The 14428-nt window shown below is 42.0% G+C and overlaps 1 long non-coding RNA gene across 1 annotated transcript; it reads right to left on the bottom strand.

Moving 5' to 3' along the window:
- On the bottom strand, nt 1284-2957 carry LOC110436034. The gene is made up of 2 exons (XR_002453731.1): nt 2858-2957; nt 1284-1475 (listed from the first exon to the last, which is right to left on the bottom strand). It is a non-coding gene; the product is annotated as an uncharacterized LOC110436034 (long non-coding RNA).

Below are 14428 nucleotides of genomic sequence, written 5' to 3'. Positions count from 1 at the left end.
CTAGCTTACTTTAGTTAGACTCTTGGCACTTACTTTAGATTATTCCATTTTGATTTCTCTAGTTCTATTTCCCTTTCACTTTTCCATTTCTCAAATGTAAAAGTGCCTTCCAATATTTGAATTCCTGATTATGAATAAAAAGTTTAGTTTGAATAAAATAAAACTTTAAGTTCTGCTGGTGTGTTGCCACCAGCAGAATATGTGCACGTGACATCTCTTCGTGTTGTTGAAATTCACAACACAGAAAACCTCGAGTGTGGGGGATCAGCCAATCCCCCAATGTCAACACTGGACGCAACGAAGCACACCCTTTGGTCAGGAGCACAGAGTCGAGTTGACAGGCCAAATATCGACCCAAAAGTTGGGTCGGTCGACCGTAGGTTTTGCACCATCCGGAAAATGGACGTCACAGCAACACTCCATGCATCGAGGGGAACACAAGGCCACCATGGGCACACCAGTGTAGGGTTGGTCCACCCTACCTAGTCGACCCGGGCCCACCAGCTAGCATTAGAACCATGACCTTCATCTTCCCGTCTAGTTTGCACCCTTTACTCCCTCTCGTCTTTACTTTTCTCCTCCTCTATTCTAAATGTTCAAAATGAAATTTAATCCACATGCCTAACTTCAGTCTTGGCATTTAAAGATCCATATGTGACACATAGTTCATTCTTGCATATGTCTATACTTATGGGTACAAAAATGATATAGGAATGCATTTTGAGTAAGTTGTTGATGAATGTGACATAGTTCTAAGCTCATGAATCACACCAATCCTATTCAAGGTACTTGGAATTTTATTTTTAAATATCATAAAACCATAGTTTTATTCACTCCTCATTAGCAATGAAATTCCTACCATAGCCAAAATACGTCACTACACCACAACACCAAGATTAACGATGGACGATCTGACGCTAAAAGCGGCTACAGCGACAGATGATCTGTCGCGAAAAGGTTATAGCGATAGACTTCAGCAGCCGTTGTAAGTCCTGTCGCTAAAAATCTTTAGCGATAGACAATATCTTTAGCAGCAGATGCTCAGTTGTCCTAAATATTTATATTTATAGTGACAGATAGTCCATCACTATGTTTTAGCGACATATGCTCTATTAGTAAGCATATAGCGCCACATCATCAAACAATCTATGTATTTATAGCGACAGATTGTTCAACAGGACACATACCAAAAAAATAAATACAATTAGAAAAAACATTTGGCACATATCAAACCCACAAGCTTAATCAGCTTAGTGTCTATCACACAGAGATATATAAACACATACATCACATCATGGAGGTCAATACATATATAACATACAATCTTGTCTTACACACCGTTCGAATACTCCAACAAATTCAGGCACCAAAAGCAATACTAGTATTTGTAGGAACTCAAAAACCAAAAGTACATCCACCACGTTATATGGAGAACCACTTTCTAAAAGCTCAAGCCAAAAACTGTCCAACACTTCCTGAAAAATAAAACAACCATGTATTACGCAACTGAAATTCAGATTTTTTACTAAACTGAAACTCTAAATGTCTGCTCTCATGAACACACTAAACTGCATATTTTCTGAACTGCATATTTAACAAGTTTTTGAAACTGAGTAACTGACAATTGAGAACATATAGCAGCAATAGTAGTTATCACTGATGAAGATTTAACACAGAAAACTACAGTTCCTGTAGTTGTAGAGCTGATCAAGGTCGAGAAAGTAGATAGCTACAGCTATTGATGTAAAAGAATAGCTTATGTTGTTGATATGAATATCAAGGCTGCCAGCTGCGAGAACAAATTGCTGCTCACTAACAATAGGCGACCTGCTGCACTAAAACAAATTCAGAGCAAAAGCCAGGCACACACTAGAGAAGAAACTACACAGCAGTCGATAGAAAAATCAAGAACAGCTGCTGCCTTTGTTGTTGTAATAGAGTCGAGACCTAGCTCAAGCAAGAAATCAAGAGCAGCTAAAGCTGCAGGTGCTGGTTTGCACCGAGCAGCAGCTTGTAGAGAGCATGCCCAGGCACCCAACACCAGAGCATACACCGGTCAGAAGCACAGAGCAAGGACATAAATTATATAATTAAGAAGAAAGCTGCAGACATGTCAATCATGGACTGATAATATTATGCTAGTCATTTATATTTATCTGGCAGGATTGTTTCATAGATAAATTACATGCTGCCTTAACTCAAACAACAGTAGACTAAGTTTATCACTCCAGTACACTAAGTCCATATAGCTAAGAGTTGTGAAAAAATGCCAACCACCTTTTTTAATGTAAAACGTAGCTCACAGTAGCCTAAGATTATCACCTCCAATTCTAACAATATTTGAAAAAGTATATTATGATGACTCAGCTATTGAGCTATGGCACTAGTCAAGGTTGCAGTTGAGAGGCATTACTTAATATTATGGCTAACTCAAATGCTGGCTGGAGCAGCTGCCAATGCCATCTATACCAATGTTTTGAGGGCATTACAATGTAATTGCTTGTAATTCCTTTCAACTAGTAATTTACAGTAATAACCACATATAAAAACACATATAGAAGTAAACAAGTTCAAAATAGCCCTACAAAACTAGGCTAGTGATTTAACTGCTCCTAAGGAAATATTCTAATATAATTGCAACTGCTTACTTATAGTGTATAGAGAGGATTTTGGTTCCATCTGTCTAGTTGAATGTCAACCAAATATCTAATAAGCCCAGTTGAAAAAATAGAGACTCTAGCTCTAGATACTTAATTTTTTGCATATGAAATCCATATGAGAAGGAAGCTAGCCTCTGAAAAAATGTCATGCCCATGCCACTGTATGAGGTCCACCGCAATGCTTGTGCCATTATTACCTTCATAGCAGCAGTGGGCATGCAAGCATGGTGACGCAACTGAGGCACACGATGGCAGCCCACTGGTGAGCAGCTCCCACGTGCCATTGCTTGTGAACTGTACATATGCCCCATCACCATTCTTGTGCTACAGAAACCGGAGCATGTTTATCTGGTTAATAACAAAAATTGTTGTAGAGGCAAATCGGTGAGCAGGTGGTGTGCATCATCCATGAGTGAGCCATTCACGAGTAGAAGATGGAATTGGACTAACACATAGCACACGACGATGAGTCATCGGTGGGGAAATCAAAGTTTTTTCTTCAAGCCCTAAGTCACGTTTTTCCCCGAATCTGTTCAATCCGAAACCTAGATGTTTAAAATCCCTAAACAGTCCATAAGTTTCACCAGATCCGGTCAAAATCCAAATCCTAAGATGAAAGGCAAGCTCCTTTCACTCACCGAGTCACCGTAAGACATCATTGTGCTCGCCTTTAGCCCTACGGCCCAAGACAAAGTCGCTGACGGCCACTGAAGGGAGCTGCGCCACCGCCACCGCCATTCTCCCATGCGTGCTCACCTCCAGCTAAGGGCGCCGGCCCAGAGGCCGCTCAATGGTGCCATGCACCTCTAGCTAAGGGCGCCAAGTCGTGGTAGATGGCCGTGGACGTGGGGCGGCCTAGGACCGTCGCCGTTGCTGCTGCGGAGAGTGCGGGGGGCGATGGCGCCGCAATGGCAACCCGGCGGCGCGAGGCCGCAACACTCGGAGGAGTGATGTCAGCCAGCCGGCGAGGGACGATGTTGAGGTGACGCCATTCCTTCTCCATTCTCGGTGTCGTTGTTGCCGCATCTGGCTGCTTCGTACGTGGAAAGATGATGAAGAAGGAAGGAGTAATACGCTAGGGTTTTGAGGACAGATGGTTTTGTATCAACCGAGAAAGAAGGCTGATCGTCCGATAAGGATCGATGGCTACGATGACATATGCACTAAACAGGCCTACAGGAGAAACTAGGCCAAGTGGCATTCTCGACCTGGGCCCATGTTGGCCGGCTGCATGGCCTGCGTGCGGCTGCAGTATAATAAGAAAGGACATAAGAGTATTTTTAAATCATTTTTTCATTTATTTCTTAAGTGCCCTATTTAAGAATAAACATTATTCACTATTTGATTTTAAACTTCAACAACAAAGTTCTAGAACTCATGTAGAGTTGTGTTATCACTCAGCATTACACAAGTCAACTTGTACGTACCAATAATAAGGCCAGGTGTGCGATCTAGGTGGGGGCCACTTCTTTTTGGCGATAGACAGATAGACGGTATATATGTTTTTAGCGATAGATAATTCAACGTTAAATATAGTTACCTATAGAGACAGATGATGAATCCTTAAATGAGGAATTAGCGACTGACTGTCTGTGAGTTATCTTTAGCGACAGATTATCCATCGATAAATGTAATTTTTAGCATCAGATGTCTGACGGTGATGCGGTGTTGTGGTATAGTGTGTATGTCTGAAACAACCCTTATGTGCAACTTGCATATGTATTGAGTTTGGTCAAATCATGTAGATCATAGTGAGAGATTTTGTCATAGTCCTAAGATCAAGATCGCACACACCCGTTTTTTTGCCACTCCAACAATGGGAGCATGCAACACCCCATTCCATCCCACAAAATATGGGGCTTTTTAGTTATTTGCCACCAACATGCCATCCTTATGGTGGGTTCCTGCAGATTTTCCGTTCTTGGCCCACATGTCAGTGACTCATATGGTCCCACATGTCATTGACACACACAGGTTTGGCACACTTAAGAGTGGCAAATAAATAAAAAATCCACAAAATATAAATGCTCCATATGCTCAATAGTGTAGAATCTCTCTCTAAGAGTTAATTATAGATGAGACACAAAAGATGAGGCTATAAAAACATGCTAGCCTTGTCTCATAAAAACAAAGAAATAGAGAGAGCATAGTCAATAAAGGATCTATCTAGTCATCATTCTCATATCACACACACTTGCACATCTTGATCTCAAACTATGACACTCCTCTCCTTAGATCCTTGCTTTGACTTTACCCTAAATGCAATGCATGATATGCTACCTTGTTTTTCCCTACCAACCTCTACATAAGCCTGATAGATGTAGGATGTAGCAAGAATGGCTGACAGTTATGCCTTGGTAAGCCTACTTTACAAACTGAGGGATTTGAGAGAGTGATAAATGAGGAGTCAGAATAAACTATGTGCTTCCTTTTGAACTATCATGAAAACTCTAAGTGACAATAATAGAAGTTTGGGAGCTGATTTTGTCTTAGGATTGTTCCTCTTATCAACTTCTCAAAGAAATCTGCTAGACACTTACCACATAACCCATTTGCATGAGCTATGTCCTAAATACAACTATATGCACTATGATCTTTAACTTGTCTCTAACCTTTACTCGAGGACGAGTAAAGACTCAAGTGTTGGGGATCTTGTTGATGGTATTTTCACTATGATTTTCGACCACTAAAACCATCAACAATGGTTAACTTTTGGGATAACACCAAGCAACTAAGTAGTGACATAGGTACAATTGACTTGGTTCCACATGAACAAGTCATTATTTGGACGCAGGTGCAAACAGCCACTAATCAAGCCTGATCAAGCTCAAATGAAGCAAAGATGATCAAGAACCAAAAGCACCACATATCAACAAAAGATTGAAGATGACAAGTGGGGACAACATGTGGAGCAAGGTGGTGGCCCAACCCCCCCCAAGGGTAGGTCGGCCGACCCACCTTTGGTGGACTCCCACCTGGCCCACACTCCCACCGACCTCAGCACCTTCTAGAAGCTTGGTGGGGCCCACATGGAAGCAATTGCTCGGACGACCGACTTGTGATGTGGGCCCAACTAAAGTCGGTGCACTCCCACCGACGTCCCCATGATGAACATGTGATGGAAATCCCCAACCGTTGATCATATGGCGGTTCCAAGGTCGGTTTATCCAATGGTGCATGCTGGAGGTCACGCAGATTGCTAATGTGGTGCTGGAGTAGCCCCTACTCCATCTCTCCCCTATAAATACCCCCTTAGAGAGCCTAGTTAAGCATGATATATCTTAGGAAGAGATACTCTTAGCTAAGTGTGAGAATAGAGGGAAGAGAAGGAGGAGTTCCCCGAGGAGGAGTCTCGGCTTGTCGGGAGTCTTCTTCTAGGAGCGCCTCATTGGATGCTTGTCTTCTAGTAAGTTTTCCTTCTTGTTGCCTTTCATCTGAGTACTTCGAGTATTTACTTTTTGTCTTAGTTTATTTTAAGTATACAACCGGCCTACTGGCACATTGCTTTGCCTTGTGTGAAGTACTCGAAACCTGAGCTAGGTCTAGAGTAGTAGAATTAGTGTAGACGTGGTGTCTAGACTAAGTCTGCACTTGTGGACTTCTTGTCGCACCTGAAGAACGCCAGCAGCGAAGCGTGACAGGCCTCTGCTGGACATTAGGAGTTCTCTTCAGTATGTTGTTAGGCAAGTTGCATATAATAGTTGGCTTGCATGGTAGCTGCCTAGGGAAGTGTTTTGCTACACCCTTTTCACCTATCGGCCACAGTAGGAAGGGAGTTAACTCTCAGTATAATTAGGACCGCTTAGCCAAAAGCCAAATACTAGAAATACCTCTCTACCCAATCCTAAGCCCTTTGATCATCATCTGACGATTCAATTGGTCTAGTTAATCCACTTCTTGTTCCCCGTGGAAAATATGATATCTGGAATACTCCTCGTGAAGTGCTGCATTGACCACCGTCTGCTTGCGGTAAAACCGTTTGCCACTTCTGGTGTCACACAAGCATTTTTAGTGTTGTGCCAAGGACTGACAATCCTAGGTAGTGATGCTATGAAGAGTCAACAAGGGTCAGTATTATTCAACTCAGCCATATGCACACTTTCCACAAAAATTAAAAAATGTCAATTAGTTACATATATATAAATATTGAAAATGTTCATGATCATTATAAAAAAATAAAATTTAAAATATATCTTACTTTACCCATGGAGTGACCTCATCAAAATTGTTTAATATGTAATGTCTCATCCTGTGCATGTAATATGAGAAAGAATCTCGATACTAATTTCTTTCCTACTATAGTCAATACTTCCAAATATACTTAGCCCAGATGGTGGTTCACTACCAGGGCGCTTTCATGACGCTCCGGACGATTGAGCTTTGTACTAATATTTTCAAAGAAGCGAGAGCAAAATGTGAGGCACTCCTCGGATATATGCCCCTCTGCAATTGAACCTTCAGGGGTGAGCTTTGTTCCTCACAAAGCCTTTAAGAGTACGGAGGAACCTCTCAACTGGATACATCCATCTATAACAAACTAGGCCTCCAAGTCTGGCTTCCTCAGCAAGATGAACAGGTAAGTGCATCATAATATCAAATAGAGTAGGTGGAAAAATCATCTCTAGTCGACACAGGGTCTCCCTAATCAAACTGCTTAGTTTTTCAATTTCTGAAACCTCCAACTCCTTTCAACATAGTTAGTTAAAGAACCTACTTAGCTCGATCAATGGGATCAGAACATCTTCAGGCAATATGTTTCGCACCACTAGGGGCAAAAGTTTTTGCAGGATTACATGGAGGTCATGAGATTTAAGTCCAGAAAGCTTGCAACCACTAACGTCCACACATCTTCTAATATTTGTAGCATAACCATCAGGAAACTTGACTTCATGTAAAAATTTGCACCAAATTTCCTTGACATCCTTACTTAGGGAGTATAATGCTAGTGGTAAAGTGTACTTACCCTTTCTTAGCACTGGATGTTGATCTTTCCTTATACCCAAATGTTGCATATCAAGTCGAGCCTTCTCACTGTCGTTATCTTTATCTTGCAACTCCAACAAAGTCCCTAATAAGCTACCACAAATGTTCTCCTCAATATACATGACATCTAAATTATGACGCACAAGTAATGATTTCTAGTAAGGGAGCTAAAAGAAAACACTCTTCTTTCTGCAGTTGTGCCGCCTATTTTCTTCGTCCTATTGCTTCCTTTTCTTTGAACCCTTCCCAAACTTCACTTGCTCAAACTCTCAAACTCCTGCAGCACCTGCTCACCAGTGAGCGGTGTAGGAGCTTCCCTAGTTTGAACCTTGTTATTGAAGCTTCTCTTGTTCCTTCGCCACTTGTGGTTCTTTGGCAAGAAACGACGATGTCCCATGTAGCAATGTTTTGAACCATATTTTAACCACAAGTAATCAGTATCCCTATGACAATAAGGACAAGCGAACTTTCCTTTTGTGCTCCAACCAGATAACACCACATATGCAGGGAAATCATTAATTGTCCATAACAGAAGTGCATGTAGAGTAAAATTCTTCTTCTCCTTCTCATCCCATGTTAAAACTCCTTTAACCCACAAATCATTTAGCTCATCAATCATAGGTTGCAAATATACATCAATGTTCTGTCCAGGAGATCTATGCTCAGGTATCAACATCGACATCATCCAATAAGGTTGTTTCATACACAACCAAGGTGGTAGGTTATAAGGAATCAATATCATAGGCCAGCAAGTGCAATTAACATTCACCATACCAAATGGATTACAACCATCCGATGTAAGTCCCAATCTGACATTACGTGGATCAGAAGAAAAATTCTCATACCTTTCATCAATGTGTTTCCATGCCAATGAGTCTGCCGGGTGCCGCATTTTCCCATCATTCACCAATTGCTCCTTGGGCCACCGCATCGATGATGATGTTTCCTCTGACATATATAATCTTTGGAATCTAGGAATAAGTGGAAAATACCTTAGAACTTTGCAAGGAGTGCGCTTCTTTGATCCACCACTTTCACTATACTCGGTAGCCTCATCCATAATATTTCCATCATCATTCTTCCACCTACTCTCCTCACATATTGGACATGTGTCGCTATCAGCCAATGGTTCATGAAATAACACATAGTCATTCAAACAAGCATCAATCTTCACATATGAGAGGCCAAGGTCGCGAGTAATCTTTTGTGCTTTCTTGATAGTATCCGGGATACAATGTCCTAGGGGGAGTGCATCTAAGATTAAGCTTAGTGTTTGATCGGCGTTCTCATTACTCCATCCTAACATGCACTCGAGCTGAAATAGTTTGACCATGAATGATATCTTGGTCAGTTTGGAACAACCTGGCCATAACTCTTTTTGCGCATCTTGTTGGGCATTCTTAACGTCACTACCAAAAGTAGACTTAGTTTTCTAATTCTGATAACGGCGTCAAAAATGCCAAACCTATCCCTCATGCCACTTAAGCCAAGTTGTCATCCCCAGCATGACATAAGAGACGCGGTATTGAAATATGCAATTACTCTTCTAAATAAATAACAAATGGGATCTGTAAGCGCACAGATTAATACCGATGTAGCATTTTAACCGGGAAGTATTCCAGGTATCGTTATTTATATTTTTACCATTGGGAAGGGATTAGTAATCATCAATGTTGATTATAGAATGGAATATAGAATTGAGTATCTATCATTGCATGTATAATTGAGAGCATCTATCTATCTCTTTCATACAGGAATAAGTGTCACATAAAGGATATACATATATAGTAATGAATAGTGACAAAGATAATTAATCTGATCAGCATAACTTAGCCACATATAAATATGATAAGCACCTCAATTAGATATTCTAGCAAGTCATTAGCATGGAAATAGGACGAACTACAAGAATATTTCCTAAGTTATTCTTAACTATACAGTCTAGCATATCATAGTTAGTGCAAGTATACTTAGCAATCATTGTAAGACAGGACTACGCCCATGCATAGTGATATTATCAAGGAATATGAGAAACATCGCAATCACTCCCCTGTAATAATGTTGCTCTGCCAGCCCTATACACGAGAGGGGGACTATATAAGAATCAATGGAGCTGTCACTACCATGAACTACCCCGCGATCTGGCATATAGGTTACAATCGGAGATAAATACAGTATAAGCACCACGCCTACACAATATCTATCATTTACCCATGGATCCGATGGATAAACGCTATACGATCCTAAACATGTATATAATTCCAATCTAACTAAGCCAAGTATATAACTATAATAAACTAGAACAATATAATTGTGAATATAAACAAGTAGAGCAAAGTCATAATCAATATATTGAAGTAGAACAAAGTCATATTCATAATATCGAAGAACAAAGATGAACAATTGAAGAACAACAGAGAATTACCAAGAATCCTCTTGACAGATCCAGAAACCAATCGAAGATTGACTCCTTCTAGTTCTAATCCTATGTAGCTATGCTAAACTAGAGATCTAATTGATGTGGTGGCTTTAGGGCTTGATCATTGTCGGTGTTTTTCCCCCGGGGGGTCACACCAACGAGTAAATTTGTATGCGTGCTCCCTTTTCCGGATGGTGATGCAAGAAGACACAGAGATTTATCCTGGTTCGGGCAAGAGAAGGCCCTACGTCCAGCGGGGGGAGAGAGTTTGTATTATCTTGCACCTAAGTGCTTTGTACAGGGGCGAATACAAGCGTGGTATGAAGTGTGGAGCTTTACTACGTATGAGCGTGGTCTTGTGTTGTGATGTCCCCCTCTTCTATTCCTGAGTTTCTCCTTTTATAGCTCCAAGGAGAGACACAGGGTACATGCGTAGATGTTAGAGTAGGGATCGATAGCCGCATGGAGCGCTGACCTACTCGAGGCTTCCGTACGGCATGGCCTCGAGCCATCCCATCTTGATAGCCCGGTGATGATTACGCGTGCTCCTACGTTCTGCCCTGCCAGCCGCCTTGTGCTGGTTCTGAGGTCGCACGCTTGTACGGTATGGTGGCGGATCCGGCGGGGTAGCTGTGGTGTTGTTAGTCGACGCCCAACTTGTCCCTAGGAAGGGACCCGGTTCGGTCGAGGGTCGGACGCCGTGTAATATGCTGATATCTGGAGCGCTGACCTTGGGTGTCTCGAGGGGGTCCCGATTAGACGTTCCATCCTTGTTTCCTGCGTCCTGACACGCCCTGGGTCGTTCGGTGGGAAGGCTGCAAAAAGAACGATGGGACAGAAGCTTGTTCCCTATCACGCCTTCCGTGACCCGTGTGTTAGGTGGGGAAGCGTCAGGTGCATTTAATGTTCCGGCCCGCGTGCGCGCGTCAGGCGGCGGACAGTGTCCTTGCGCCCGACGCCTCTCGGTTCGCTCGAGCCCGCTTCCGTCATCGACGGCAGTCGTCGCTCGAGCCCTGACCGATTCGCTCGACGCTATTTCCGTCTTCGAGGCTGCGACCGTCGATGGCGGCGCATACATAAGATTAGAGCGTCGAATTGAGGGTCTCGACCTTCGTACGGGCAATCTCATAATGCGCATCGCTGAGGGTACCCCTTACCGATACCCTCGACAATCATAGGCTTCTTCTCCCTAATGAATAATGAATTAGGGTTGAGAGGTGCCCTCCTCCAGGGGCCAGGGGGTCTGGTTATATAGTCCTTCCCAAGTGAATATGGGCCGTCAGATCAAACCGACATTGATTGAACGATTATCCTTGATCCTTTAGGTCGGTGGAGCATGATCCGCGAGATTGGCCGTGATTGGTGGAAAGGCCAGGGCGGGCGCCCTGCCCCCGAGCCCATCTGGTCTCCCGTTCGTTCCCGTGGCTTCTGGACTCTTCTAGATGTAAGATAATTGCGCGGTACGTTAATATCTCTATGTAAACCCGACGTGTGGGCCATTATTCCATATTTCCTGAAAACCCCCTGCAGAAATAGACAAACACCAAAACTCATGGAATTCTATAAGATAATACCCTAAGTCTGGATGTCGGTTGCATTTGGATCCTTTTCTTTGTTTATTTGTTAATTATATTTGATACTTAAGGACCGTCAACACATCTTTCAACAAATCAAAAAAAATTCTTTGCACTTTCATTTTGCTCTTCATTGCTATCCCCACTAGTCACACACCTAATTAATGATGACAGCAGATTGTTGGCACATGATGCATCATCTCCTGTGTCTGCTACATGCCTATCATCATCCCAATTAGGTTCAACGATAGTACCTTTCTCTTTGACAAAATCAGCATCAAACCCTTTAGTTACCAAATCCATCTGAACTTGATTTTTGGTTTTGTACACGATGTTGCGACACTTTGAACATGGACATGGTGCAGTTTCTAATACATAGGTGCCTTCAAATATAGTATCAATAAATTTGTACAGACCCGCATGCCACTCATTGGAAGTCTGAGGCAACAACATACATCCCCAATCATCATCATGTGCCGCCATTAATCCAAGAATACAAATCAAGTAAATCAAAATTCTTGCAGTAAATAATAGTTCCATTGGAGAGGGATCATGACACTAGAATATTTGTTGAACTAGAATATATATATATATAGATAATAGATACCTATAGCATGCATATATAGACACATACTGTTGGATGATCGATGCTCTCCTTGACGATGATGGCTGCTGATCCTAACGCTAGTGCTTCGATGGAAGACGTCTGCCAAACTAGGGCACCTGCCTGGCCACTGCTTTGCAGGGCGCCTAGTACCTACGGGACAGGGGTGAGTCAAGCTAGTGCACAACATCGCCATGGCTGCTGCAGCGCTGTAGATCTTCATGACAATGGGTAACGATGAAGACAGGGGCACACACCTGATGCAATGGCTGGTCGCGTGAATCACACAATGGAGATCGACCACAGCATGCACAAGGGGTGACGGCGCCGTACGTGTGTGTGCAGGGAGGGGCGACGGCATCCATAGGGGCGTCGCTGTTTTTACGATACGGCCCACAGGGTGGGAAGCTGTCACTTAATAAATTAATAAATTAATTAGATCTGTTTCTATACTATACATATGAATTTAGTTAATATAGCATCATCTGGATACAAATAAGAAAAACACAAAGAGGTTCTAGTGGTTCAAGCAGGTTTGTGTTGTTGTTGAGGTCTTGGGTTCAAATCCTAAGAATAGTGTTTTTTTATGTTTTTTTTGCTTTAACCTTGTATATCGAAATTATAGGTAATGCAACGCCAATAAAACACTCCGCAACGAATTTTAAATCGTGGCAATACTACAAGCCACTCTGCAACGCAATTTAAATCGTGGCAATAGTATAGAAAAATTCTTGCAACCAACAATTTGAAGTGTTGCAACATCTCTTTAGTATTGCAAAACACATACAAATACCCACAACGCCAAGTCAACCGTGGCAATATCAGCCTATTCTTGCAACCACCAATTCAAATCGTTGCAATATCAATCTACTATTACAACACCAATTTAACTCACCACAACACCACTCACTTCATGGCAATAGGGACAACGTCTCGCAACCATTCGACATTCGTTGCAACAACAATTCCCTGTCGCAACGATCTTAACACTTTTTGCCACAAGACAATTTCTGTGGCAACATTGCTATCTGTCGCAACCAAAACTGAAAAGGGTTGCGAGACCACCCCCTTTTGCAACCAAAACCCTGTCGTAGCGCAAAAACAAGGTTGCAATAGGGGTAAACGTTAGTAGCGCACCTAATTTTTGAACAGGGAATTGAGGTCGGCAAAGCTAAAATTGAAGTCATAGAACAATTACCTCCACCTGTTAATATCTAAGGGATATGAAGTTTTCTTGGCCATGTTGGTTTATAAAAGATTTTTCACACATTGCTAAACTGCTTACTAGTCTACTGGCTAAGGATGTTCCCTTTGAATTTGATGATGCATGCCTATTGGGTATTTTAAACGCACACAGAAAAATCCGCAAGCGCACGGATAGCGATGTAGCTTTCACCTCAGAGTATTCTATAGTATCAATTTCCATGGAGAACTTGAAGTGTACTAGAGAATCAAGGCTGTCCAAGGACAAAGATAAGAGAATAAAGATACATATATTTTTTGTGGGTAGAGAGATACCTTCTAGAGTTTTCTAAGTTGTTTGGGTGATCAAGATCAGGCTTAATATACTATACTTACTATGGAGGAGTAGGTCCTTTCTGACTCTCGAATAAGACTGGGAAGAAAGTAGTCAGGAGAAGGCTGCCAAAAGCTCTACGAAACAACAACCCAAACATGGTGGAATACAAAGGCCTAACAGGTCTGTCACGCCTAGGGCTACTACAACTATCCGTGGGATTATGCGCAAACTCAGGTAAACTATAGCCTAAACACCATGTCTACACTAGCATTTACTACTCTAATTATCTAGAATAACTAGAGCACTCAATATGAACCGAGATCAAGTAAGTATAATGAAGTGAGAATAAAATAAATAACTAAACTTAGAAATAGAAATTAAAGAACTTAGAGATTGCTGAGTGATGAACCAGATGCTGCAAAAATACAATGTTGAGGAATATCCGACATATCTGGTTCCTCCTTAGCTCTCTCCTCCTCTCTCCCTAATTTCTAAATACAACTAGACAATTAGAACTAGAACTAGATGAACTAGAACTAGAACTAGATGAACTAGAGGGACCTCTACTTCTCTACAAGATGAAACCCTAATTTCTGTTGTAGATGTTGATAATGAAGGAGATTCAAATAGGGGGTCAGGAAATATTATATATAGCTCGGTGGGATGCAC

Source organism: Sorghum bicolor, chromosome 5, assembly GCF_000003195.3.
Source record: "Sorghum bicolor cultivar BTx623 chromosome 5, Sorghum_bicolor_NCBIv3, whole genome shotgun sequence".
Classification (NCBI taxonomy): domain Eukaryota; kingdom Viridiplantae; phylum Streptophyta; class Magnoliopsida; order Poales; family Poaceae; genus Sorghum; species Sorghum bicolor.
The sequence above is the reverse complement of the archived record's forward strand: the minus strand, read 5'-3'. Positions and strand labels throughout refer to the sequence as shown.